The following is a 12279-nucleotide window of genomic DNA, read 5'->3' as shown; positions in this document are numbered from 1 at the left end:
GAATAAATTCATCAGACAGATAGTCGCACTTCCGCCCAGCACCCCGCTCCTCCCCCTGAGGCTATATCTGGGTTTGCGTCCCATAGCTGACGAACTAGGCTTGAGACCCATAGCCTTCTGGCGAAGGCTGTGGAGTAGCAACGAACTTCTTGCCTATAGGTCGGAACTAATGGAGCTATTGACCCACCCGAAAGCGCTATTGATCCCCTGGATAAAATACATCCAAAACTCCTGTACGGCACTGGGGCTCCCCGACCTTTGGTCTAACCCTGCTAATGCCTCATTAAACATCTCAAGGAGAGCTCTGGCTATCGCTTATCATGAACATAAATTAGCAACGGCCCTAAACAGTCAGTGTGAAGGGTCACTAACCTCTGTTTTTCTGCAAAGTAAGGACTCGTATAGGCAGGAGAGGGTTTTAGATGCCATCTCCCCCGCGTTGGCCAGGAAGCTGTTTCTCCAATGGAGATACGGCACACTGCCTCTACGATCCTTTACCAGCTCCTGGTCATCGCCTCCCTCTACCAAGCAGTGCCCGGCTTGCACTGCGGCGGAGGAAAGCGATTTACACGTGGTCCTGTTTTGCCCAGCTTACAAGGCAGCGAGGAAATACTGGCTCCTACCACTGATCAGAAATCTGGGTTGTAGGGAGTACCTCCCAATGTATAGAATCCTAAAAACTGATGCCTCTAGTTTAACTGTATTTGTATTAGCAAAATTCCTCACCAATGTTTGGCACACTCGCACCCGTATTCTGAAGATGCAGGCTCCCTCTTAATCTTAAAGTTTACAGTTTTTAACGTAGTTTTATTAGTATGTAATCTCAAGGTTTTATATTGTGATTGATTATGTATGTTGATTTTATAGTGAATATACATGTTTTACTGTATATCTTTGATGGCCAATGGCCGAAATAAAGATTGAATGATGAAATACACTGGAATTGGGAGATGCTGGCACCTACATGGGGACATGCAGTGTGATTACACTGTGACAAGGAGCATATAAGCACTGACAGAGGAAGCATGCTGACACTAGTTCAGGAAATAAACTGATAGAGGGACAAAGACATGAACACACTAGAACATGAAGACTGACACATTCACAGAGAGTGATAGAGACGGGGCTTGCAATATGCAGACATCAGGATAGAGTATACACTCATACCATAGGAGAGGAACAGGATGACGTAAACTGTTAGTAAGAAAGTGTGTAGGTTACAACATTAATATAACTCACATTACAGTCATGATGTCTCTAAGCTATAGTCCTTCACTCTTAGTGTTCAGGAAAGCCGTAAAAACCTGGCTCTTCTCACTATAGGCGTTCTTCCGGGTTGACATGGCAAGACTCTTTACTTTCGACCTAGCGCCAAGACACCCTAGGGCATTTGCACGCTCTACAAGTCTTTAAATCAAATCAAAGCTGAAATAAAACAGAAGTCACCCCGATCTCACTCGCATTGGCCTGATTGGAAGATCTGAGACTGAACCCCTTTGGAACCTTCACCACGGAAAAGCCAAAATTGAGCAGATGACAGTTTGCACATACACACTCCCCAAAAGTTAAGGTGCAGATTTATCAATGGATTGTATTGCTGTTGCATGACGCAAGGGTAATGCAATCCTTAAGCCAGATTTACCAAGCCACACAAGGCCACCTTGGAGTAAAGCAAGGCAGCTTAAGTCTCTGCTTTGCATTACTCTGCGCTGGGAAGCCACTACATGGGTGGAGAATAGGTGCTCCCACGCATCCACACATGCATTTAGGAGCATTTCCAGGTTTACCAAGACAGGTAAAACTGGGAATGCATCAAAATACCTTCCGACAGAGGCGCAACCAGGAGAAATGTTTTCATTTATCTTTGTTTTTTCCTCTCTCTACGTTTGCTGAATTTTGCAGCACACTTAGAGGAAAATGTCTCTAAGGATTGTTTTGGTGCAGGAAGGAATCTCTTCCTGCACAAAAACAATCCTGCCTACAACATAGGCACCCGTGCACCATGGCACAAGGGTGCCTGCATTGGTACTACGATTCAGAAAAGGGGGGTGGTGATGAACAGAGTGTCTGAATTAAGCAGACCACTCTTACCCAGTCCAAAGATCAGGGCTTGATCCATCACCGTTATTTATCTCACTGCCCCATCCCAGCTCAGAACCTGGCTATATGCAAATCAGTCTGTCCCTGGCCCAGTGCATCATGGGAACAGGGCAGACCAAACTACCAAGCCGATTCTTCACCAGAAAGGAGACAAGCTACCGGGGACCGGTTTCTGGCATTTCAGCCGTCTTCGGCCTGGCTTGCTTGAATCCTGATGGAGCAGTGAGAAAGGGACTCATGTCTGAGTATACCCTGCCACACCTATAGTGGCCAAAAACGATTCCGAAAAGGGGGGTGGTGATGAACAGAGTGTCTGAATTAAGCAGACCACTCTTACCCAGTCCAAAGATCAGGGCTTGATCCATCACCGTTATTTATCTCACTGCCCCATCCCAGCTCAGAACCTGGTTATATGCAAATCAGTCTGTCCCTGGCCCAGTGCATCATGGGAACAGGGCAGACCAAACTACCAAGCCAATTCTTCACCAGAAAGGAGACAAGCTACCGGGGACCGGTTTCTGGCATTTCAGCCGTCTTCGGCCCGGCTTGCTTGAATCCTGATGGAGCAGTGAGAAAGGGACTCATGTCTGAGTATACCCTGCCACACCTATAGTGGCCAAAAACGATTCAGAAAAGGGGGGTGGTGATGAACAGAGTGTCTGAATTAAGCAGACCACTCTTACCCAGTCCAAAGATCAGGGCTTGATCCATCACCGTTATTTATCTCACTGCCCCATCCCAGCTCAGAACCTGGCTATATGCAAATCAGTCTGTCCCTGGCCCAGTGCATCATGGGAACAGGGCAGACCAAACTACCAAGCCAATTCTTCACCAGAAAGGAGACAAGCTACCGGGGACCGGTTTCTGGCATTTCAGCCGTCTTCGGCCCGGCTTGCTTGAATCCTGATGGAGCAGTGAGAAAGGGACTCATGTCTGAGTATACCCTGCCACACCTATAGTGGCCAAAAACGATTCAGAAAAGGGGGGTGGTGATGAACAGAGTGTCTGAATTAAGCAGACCACTCTTACCCAGTCCAAAGATCAGGGCTTGATCCATCACCGTTATTTATCTCACTGCCCCATCCCAGCTCAGAACCTGGCTATATGCAAATCAGTCTGTCCCTGGCCCAGGGCATCATGGGAACAGGGCAGACCAAACTACCAAGCCAATTCTTCACCAGAAAGGAGACAAGCTACCGGGGACCGGTTTCTGGCATTTCAGCCGTCTTCGGCCCGGCTTGCTTGAATCCTGATGGAGCAGTGAGAAAGGGACTCATGTCTGAGTATACCCTGCCACACCTATAGTGGCCAAAAACGATTCAGAAAAGGGGGGTGGTGATGAACAGAGTGTCTGAATTAAGCAGACAACTCTTACCCAGTCCAAAGATCAGGGCTTGATCCATCACCGTTATTTATCTCACTGCCCCATCCCAGCTCAGAACCTGGCTATATGCAAATCAGTCTGTCCCTGGCCCAGTGCATCATGGGAACAGGGCAGACCAAACTACCAAGCCAATTCTTCACCAGAAAGGAGACAAGCTACCGGGGACCGGTTTCTGGCATTTCAGCCGTCTTCGGCCCGGCTTGCTTGAATCCTGATGGAGCAGTGAGAAAGGGACTCATGTCTGAGTATACCCTGCCACACCTATAGTGGCCAAAAACGATTCAGAAAAGGGGGGTGGTGATGAACAGAGTGTCTGAATTAAGCAGACCACTCTTACCCAGTCCAAAGATCAGGGCTTGATCCATCACCGTTATTTATCTCACTGCCCCATCCCAGCTCAGAACCTGGCTATATGCAAATCAGTCTGTCCCTGGCCCAGTGCATCATGGGAACAGGGCAGACCAAACTACCAAGCCAATTCTTCACCAGAAAGGAGACAAGCTACCGGGGACCGGTTTCTGGCATTTCAGCCGTCTTCGGCCCGGCTTGCGGGAATCCTGATGGAGCAGTGAGAAAGGGACTCATGTCTGAGTATACCCTGCCACACCTATAGTGGCCAAAAACGATTCAGAAAAGGGGGGTGGTGATGAACAGAGTGTCTGAATTAAGCAGACCACTCTTACCCAGTCCAAAGATCAGGGCTTGATCCATCACCGTTATTTATCTCACTGCCCCATCCCAGCTCAGAACCTGGCTATATGCAAATCAGTCTGTCCCTGGCCCAGGGCATCATGGGAACAGGGCAGACCAAACTACCAAGCCAATTCTTCACCAGAAAGGAGACAAGCTACCGGGGACCGGTTTCTGGCATTTCAGCCGTCTTCGGCCCGGCTTGCTTGAATCCTGATGGAGCAGTGAGAAAGGGACTCATGTCTGAGTATACCCTGCCACACCTATAGTGGCCAAAAACGATTCAGAAAAGGGGGGTGGTGATGAACAGAGTGTCTGAATTAAGCAGACCACTCTTACCCAGTCCAAAGATCAGGGCTTGATCCATCACCGTTATTTATCTCACTGCCCCATCCCAGCTCAGAACCTGGCTATATGCAAATCAGTCTGTCCCTGGCCCAGTGCATCATGGGAACAGGGCAGACCAAACTACCAAGCCAATTCTTCACCAGAAAGGAGACAAGCTACCGGGGACCGGTTTCTGGCATTTCAGCCGTCTTCGGCCCGGCTTGCTTGAATCCTGATGGAGCAGTGAGAAAGGGACTCATGTCTGAGTAAACCGGTGTTGGATCTAGCCCTGATCTCTTGACTGGGTGAGAGTATTCTGTTTAATTCAGAGACTCTGTCCCTCACCACCCCTTGTTGTAAATATTTTTGTCCACCCTAAGCGTGGAAGGGTATACTCAGATGTGAGTCCCTTGCTCATTGCACCATCAGGATTCAAGCAAGCCGGGCCGAAGATGGCTGAAATGCCAGAAACCGGTCCCCGGTAGCTTGTTTCCTTCCCAGTGTAAGAATTGGCTTTTGTAGTTTGGTTTGCCCTGTTCCCATCATGCACTGGGACAGGAACAGACTAATTTGCATACAGCCAGGTTCTGAAACTGGGATGGTGCAGTGAGCTAAAAAACGGTGTTGGATCTAGCCCTGATCTCTTGACTGGGTGAGAGTATTCTGTTTAATTCAGAGACTCTGTCCCTCACCACCCCTTGTTGTAAATATTTTTGTCCACCCTAAGCGTGGAAGGGTATACTCAGATGTGAGTCCCTTGCTCATTGCACCATCAGGATTCAAGCAAGCCGGGCCGAAGACGGCTGAAATGCCAGAAACCGGTCCCCGGTAGCTTGTTTCCTTCCCAGTGTAAGAATTGGCTTTTGTAGTTTGGTTTGCCCTGTTCCCATCATGCACTGGGACAGGAACAGACTAATTTGCATACAGCCAGGTTCTGAAACTGGGATGGTGCAGTGAGCTAAAAAACGGTGTTGGATCTAGCCCTGATCTCTTGACTGGGTGAGAGTATTCTGTTTAATTCAGAGACTCTGTCCCTCACCACCCCTTGTTGTAAATATTTTTGTCCACCCTAAGCGTGGAAGGGTATACTCAGATGTGAGTCCCTTGCTCATTGCACCATCAGGATTCAAGCAAGCCGGGCCGAAGACGGCTGAAATGCCAGAAACCGGTCCCCGGTAGCTTGTTTCCTTCCCAGTGTAAGAATTGGCTTTTGTAGTTTGGTTTGCCCTGTTCCCATCATGCACTGGGACAGGAACAGACTAATTTGCATACAGCCAGGTTCTGAAACTGGGATGGTGCAGTGAGCTAAAAAACGGTGTTGGATCTAGCCCTGATCTCTTGACTGGGTGAGAGTATTCTGTTTAATTCAGAGACTCTGTCCCTCACCACCCCTTGTTGTAAATATTTTTGTCCACCCTAAGCGTGGAAGGGTATACTCAGATGTGAGTCCCTTGCTCATTGCACCGTCAGGATTCAAGCAAGCCGGGCCGAAGACGGCTGAAATGCCAGAAACCGGTCCCCGGTAGCTTGTTTCCTTCCCAGTGTAAGAATTGGCTTTTGTAGTTTGGTTTGCCCTGTTCCCATCATGCACTGGGACAGGAACAGACTAATTTGCATACAGCCAGGTTCTGAAACTGGGATGGTGCAGTGAGCTAGAAAACGGTGTTGGATCTAGCACTGATCTCTTGACTGGGTGAGAGTATTCTGTTTAATTCAGAGACTCTGTCCCTCACCACCCCTTGTTGTAAATATTTTTGTCCACCCTAAGCGTGGAAGGGTATACTCAGATGTGAGTCCCTTGCTCATTGCACCATCAGGATTCAAGCAAGCCGGGCCGAAGACGGCTGAAATGCCAGAAACCGGTCCCCGGTAGCTTGTTTCCTTCCCAGTGTAAGAATTGGCTTTTGTAGTTTGGTTTGCCCTGTTCCCATCATGCACTGGGACAGGAACAGACTAATTTGCATACAGCCAGGTTCTGAAACTGGGATGGTGCAGTGAGCTAAAAAACGGTGTTGGATCTAGCCCTGATCTCTTGACTGGGTGAGAGTATTCTGTTTAATTCAGAGACTCTGTCCCTCACCACCCCTTGTTGTAAATATTTTTGTCCACCCTAAGCGTGGAAGGGTATACTCAGATGTGAGTCCCTTGCTCATTGCACCATCGGGATTCAAGCAAGCCGGGCCGAAGACGGCTGAAATGCCAGAAACCGGTCCCCGGTAGCTTGTTTCCTTCCCAGTGTAAGAATTGGCTTTTGTAGTTTGGTTTGCCCTGTTCCCATCATGCACTGGGACAGGAACAGACTAATTTGCATACAGCCAGGTTCTGAAACTGGGATGGTGCAGTGAGCTAAAAAACGGTGTTGGATCTAGCCCTGATCTCTTGACTGGGTGAGAGTATTCTGTTTAATTCAGAGACTCTGTCCCTCACCACCCCTTGTTGTAAATATTTTTGTCCACCCTAAGCGTGGAAGGGTATACTCAGATGTGAGTCCCTTGCTCATTGCACCATCAGGATTCAAGCAAGCCGGGCCGAAGACGGCTGAAATGCCAGAAACCGGTCCCCGGTAGCTTGTTTCCTTCCCAGTGTAAGAATTGGCTTTTGTAGTTTGGTTTGCCCTGTTCCCATCATGCACTGGGACAGGAACAGACTAATTTGCATACAGCCAGGTTCTGAAACTGGGATGGTGCAGTGAGCTAAAAAACGGTGTTGGATCTAGCCCTGATCTCTTGACTGGGTGAGAGTATTCTGTTTAATTCAGAGACTCTGTTCCTCACCACCCCTTGTTGTAAATATATGCATTGGTACTAGGCAGCACATAATGCGCCAGTGCAGACAGAGAGTAGGAATGTACCATATGTTGGTAAATATGAGGCATTTATATCCTTTCCATTTGACTCATCACAGCAACTTGTCTTGCTGCATTGGACTCCATCCAATAATGGTAAATGTGGCCATAAGGGACCCAGGTAATGGCTAATGGCATGCTAAAAAAAACAAAAGGATAATTTAACATTACAGAAATTAGGCTTATGGTCCTTAAACTCAGTTGTGATGCTGATCAAAATGGTCATTTGCCATCTCAAAAATTATTTTTCTTATGTGCAAACCACAAACTACGACCAATTACTGATTTGGTAAATGAAAGGGCCATGTTTAGGGAACCTCTTCCAAATACTGACTTGGATTGATATGAATTAATATTGTGTGACCGAATTCTGGTTGCAAAACATGAATCTTTAGCAATTTCCTCAAAGGAGGTGGTAAGAGTTTCACAAGAGGCAAGGGCCCTCCTTCCCCTTTGTGAATCTAGACAAAAACATTTTTTAAGAGTAGGAAGAGGTCCATTGACCACTTGAAACGCACCCTTTTCCTTTTTTTAGACGCATTCTGCTTTCCTTTAAGAAAACGGTTGCATTTTAAAATAATTTGCTTTGTTTAAAAGCAATCACAAACACGGTGGTCTACTCACCTCAGCAGGCCAACATCAGTGTAATAGATGCGATTCCTAGAGGATCATAACATGTGACCTTCCTCATTAATATTCATGAGGGAGACTGAATTGAAATCCACCAGGAATCAGTAATTTTCATGACAGCATATTAATACATAGGTTGGTGCACAAATTACCTCACTGGTCGCAAAAGTGTCAGTCACAAATTGTGAGCAGTGTTTCGAGGCCGGTTTTTAGTATATCTAGCCCCTAGTCCGTATTGTCTATTGTCAAAAAATCTGTATATCTTGAATAGGCATTTTATGTGTGGACATGTAAGGAGGCAAGCACTGTACTTTAGTAATTTGCTGAGTGCTTTTCTTTTTCTTTTCTTAACGTTAGTTAATATGCAGCCAGAGCATCACAAAACTTCAGCTCAGCGATTACTGCCAATGATATTCAAGTCTAATAAGGGGTGCTCTTTGAATCACTGAATCTTTATTAAACCATTTTCTATGTAGAGCTCAAATGTGTCCGATGTGTCCGCCCTATCGAATAAGCTGTTATAACATACATAGTATTTGACTTACACCCAGCAAAGCATTTGATAGGTGCTACTCTAGTCCAAATGTGCAGACGGCATAGGAAATATATAGTACCTGAAATTCTTTCCCCCTTCAGTCTCAGTCAGGCCTTCATGGCAGCTTGGATTATATGCATTATATGTGTCATTGGGAAATCTAGTCAAGGATTGATTGTAGTTATTTGGAGTTAATATCAGCTACAACACCTAAAAAGATGAGAAATTCCCATTTAAGCTACAACCTTAATTCTCACTGCCATTTATTCCAAAGTAAGGCTGTTTTCTGAAGGCTGAAGCATTAAGTCCGCTGGGAGGCGATACACTGTATCAGCATTCTGCTCCCCTCCTGTCAGAAGCTTTATGTCCCTGGTCTGACTGCAACTCTGTTGCTTCTTCGCTTTCAGCCGCTTTAAAGCTGCGACAGTCAGAAGTAGCTGCAGGAAAGACAAAAACAAGTGATATTTTGTTTCCAGTTCTCAGACTCTTCAAAACTATTAAATCAAGGTTGTGCTTACTCCCTAAAGCAAATGTATCAGTGCTGCTGTAATTCAACATTAGATAAAAGGAGGAATACTTTGTCTCCAGTTCCAGCATTTCTACAGCTTTGTTCCTAAAGTTTCTGGACCCGCGTAGAAGTGCTGCAGTATTTCATAATCTGACTCCGAGGAAAAGATTTCAACAAGGCCTGATGTGCTACAAAAATGACAGAGTTCATTCCTTGACGCAGAAAGGAGGTAAGACCTTCTTGTTCTGTGTGGAGTCTCATTTTAATTGCTTTTCTCTTCCCACTTTACACAAAGATTTACCTTTATCAGATATAGCTCTAACTGACCATTGTGACTCTGTGGACACCTATTCTGCATGGGACCTCTGAGGTTCCATGAATTCTGAACCCGTTTCATAAAGGTCATGGTATCGTTACGAATTTGGTAGTAACGGACCGTAAATGGCAAGTGCGGCAAGTACAAGTGTTTTTGTCATGTTCGATCGATGGATTCACTATGTATTTAGGGATTTCGTTCTGAACCCTAGGGTTCCATTTTGTTTACCGCAGCCATTTTGTGGTTGCCCTCACATAGGCCGATGACTACGGCTGAATGAGTCTTTGGTACACGTACACCTTTAGCTGACTTTTAGATGACCTGAGCGAACTGACCTTGATGCCTGAAGCTAACCTTGCTAAGCCAGTTCCTTGTCCAGTAGCTGATCGAGATAGAGATCAAAGAGCAGGACATTGTTGAGTTTATAGTACACGCACACACCCCTTTATCTTGCTTCACATCTGTTTCTGTTCCTTCTTTTATGGCCTATTTATGGTTTGGGTTGTGGTCTTTTATTATGGGTTTGTCCGGCCTGTCCGAGCAAGAATGTTGGGCTTTCCCGTGTAATGACGGTGGGCTGGACAACTGAAAAGTGGGTTAGTCGTCATGCGATACCTTTTGCAATGTTACCTATGATTGGACAATTTGTAAATAATGGGTGTTTGTCAGTAATGTGATTTTTAGCATAAAAGACGATGTCTCGCAATACGAAAACTGAGCAGTCTCTAGCGAACCTACTTGTGTCGTACTTCGTAGACTTCTGTTCCTGGTTGCAGCCAATAAATTTCCTCTTTGACGTCACCGAGAAGTATCCTGTGTCTCTGTATTCTAAGACAGGTGAACCCGAAGACATTGGGCGTGCCCCTGTTGCCGCTGGGTTCTAAAACCCGGTTCTTCACCTCCCAGGCTACCCTGCATCTTTGTCTGCCAGCCTGCCTGCTAGGGGAAGAAGAGGACAAGAAAGTGCTGTAAAGACCATTTTGTGCTCCCACAGTGAGGGTATTTGTGGTCCTCTGTTCTGCATGGGAGGGCAGGACTACACGTCCCAACCTGCCCTGCATCTGTGTTTGGCTGGCTGCCTTCTGGGGAGAAGGAAGATGAGAAAGCAGCGTGATCCCACAGGCCGGGACGTGTGCATGATTCACCCAGGCTGCATCTGAGCCAAGACGGGCCTGCCTGCATTGGTCAGAGCCCAGAAGAGACTAGGATGGGCCACCGCTCTTGGTTTCAACATTTCTGAGGCCTCCCATCATCCTGTGTAAGAGAGTAGTGTTGAACGCTCCTCCTGAACATGCACGTAATAAGAAATTACCACCTTCTTTATAGATTGACTCATTCTTTCACGTTCAGTAGGGGATTTCGATTAATGGTGTGCAAAATTTGCATAATTTGCTGTTGCATAATTATGCAACATTTATTGCAAAATTACACAAAATTCTACATAATTATGCAAAATTCAAATACGTCATTTTACAGCATATTTTAGTGCAAAATGCAGCCTTGTGTCTATTTGTTCACTGATGGCAAAACTCATCTTTCCTTGAACTACATTCACTGACTCATACCATTCGTTCAAACTGCTTAAAGAGAATCCTTCTCACCAATTGGCCCATATATATTTTTTCTTTACAAAACACCAATCCCTGTATTATGCAACAAAGTCAGATTTATAACACAATTGTCCGTATTGCCAATTTTTAGTAACGTATATACAGTAGAAGATTCCACTGAATTAAAAAGAGAAGAAAACTTTTTAGTCCTTCCACATGTTAAAAATAATACCCCTAGCAGATGTCTGGATATCTAAATACAACGATTTCATGTCATAATAAATCAATTTTTCTAGACATCAGTCCATGGAACAATCATTTAAAACCAATATTAAGAACACAAATGTTTAATAACAAAAAACTCCTCCAAATTATAACTCAAGTTGTCGAAGTGGCATTTCGGTGGTCTTATTTGTTCTCTCCACCTTCTTCACGACAAATAATTATAATAAAAACACGGATTTCTCTAAAAAGTGTTTATATACATTTAACCAAGTATATTAAATAAGACAAATTTACATAACCAGGTTTAGTGGTTTAAAAAGAATTGCACTTATTTAAAACCAACTCAGGTATCCCTAGCATACATACTCATTGATATACTACTTTCTGTTAAATTTATAAAATCTTCTTTGTGAGTGCTATATTTGTATGCAATTATCCATCCTAATACAAATTTAATACATTTAAATGTCTTCGAAAATCAATGTTGGGTCCGGGTAATAATTCTATTTCTATATTTTAACAGATCTCTTTCAGGGTTCTGTGAGGGACTATCTATTTTCTTCAACCTCCCATAGATTTTAACCAACTTCAGATACTGTGAGGAAAAGGGCTTTCTCCTTTTATACTTTTCTTAGGTTCTTTCTCGTTTTGATACCAATTTTCATTATTTAAGACCTCTAAAAAGAGAAATATTTTCATTTAGTTTCATAAATAAAAACTAAAGTCAAATATACACATCTATCTAATGTATTAATCACCTTTTATATTCCAATCATCAATGTTTTGTTTGGGAATAAATGATATTCTATTTCATGACCCGTCTGTGCTAATTTTACCCTTATATATTGGGATTAAAAAGGGTTTTCTTATTAGACTTATATAATACCCCATTTTTCTGTTTCATTATTTTTCATATTTCTTAACTGTCTTGCCCCCACATTTTACCTCAATTGTTAGCTTTGAATACTATGGTAGCAATATATTCATTCCTGCTTCATTAGGGAGCCAATGTATGAAGATCATTTATCATTTTGGCCACTGTATCAGGGGTATTTAGTTCAATAGCCTTCCATATGGTCTGTATGGAATGCAGAAATCAGCAAAATAATATTTGACTACTCTACATCAATTATTGGTTAAAGTACCCTAAAATATTTGCCTCATTTCTA

The sequence above is a fragment of the Lissotriton vulgaris genome, chromosome 10 (assembly GCF_964263255.1).
Source record: "Lissotriton vulgaris chromosome 10, aLisVul1.2, whole genome shotgun sequence".
In the NCBI taxonomy this organism is placed as follows: domain Eukaryota; kingdom Metazoa; phylum Chordata; class Amphibia; order Caudata; family Salamandridae; genus Lissotriton; species Lissotriton vulgaris.
The sequence above is the reverse complement of the archived record's forward strand: the minus strand, read 5'-3'. Positions refer to the sequence as shown.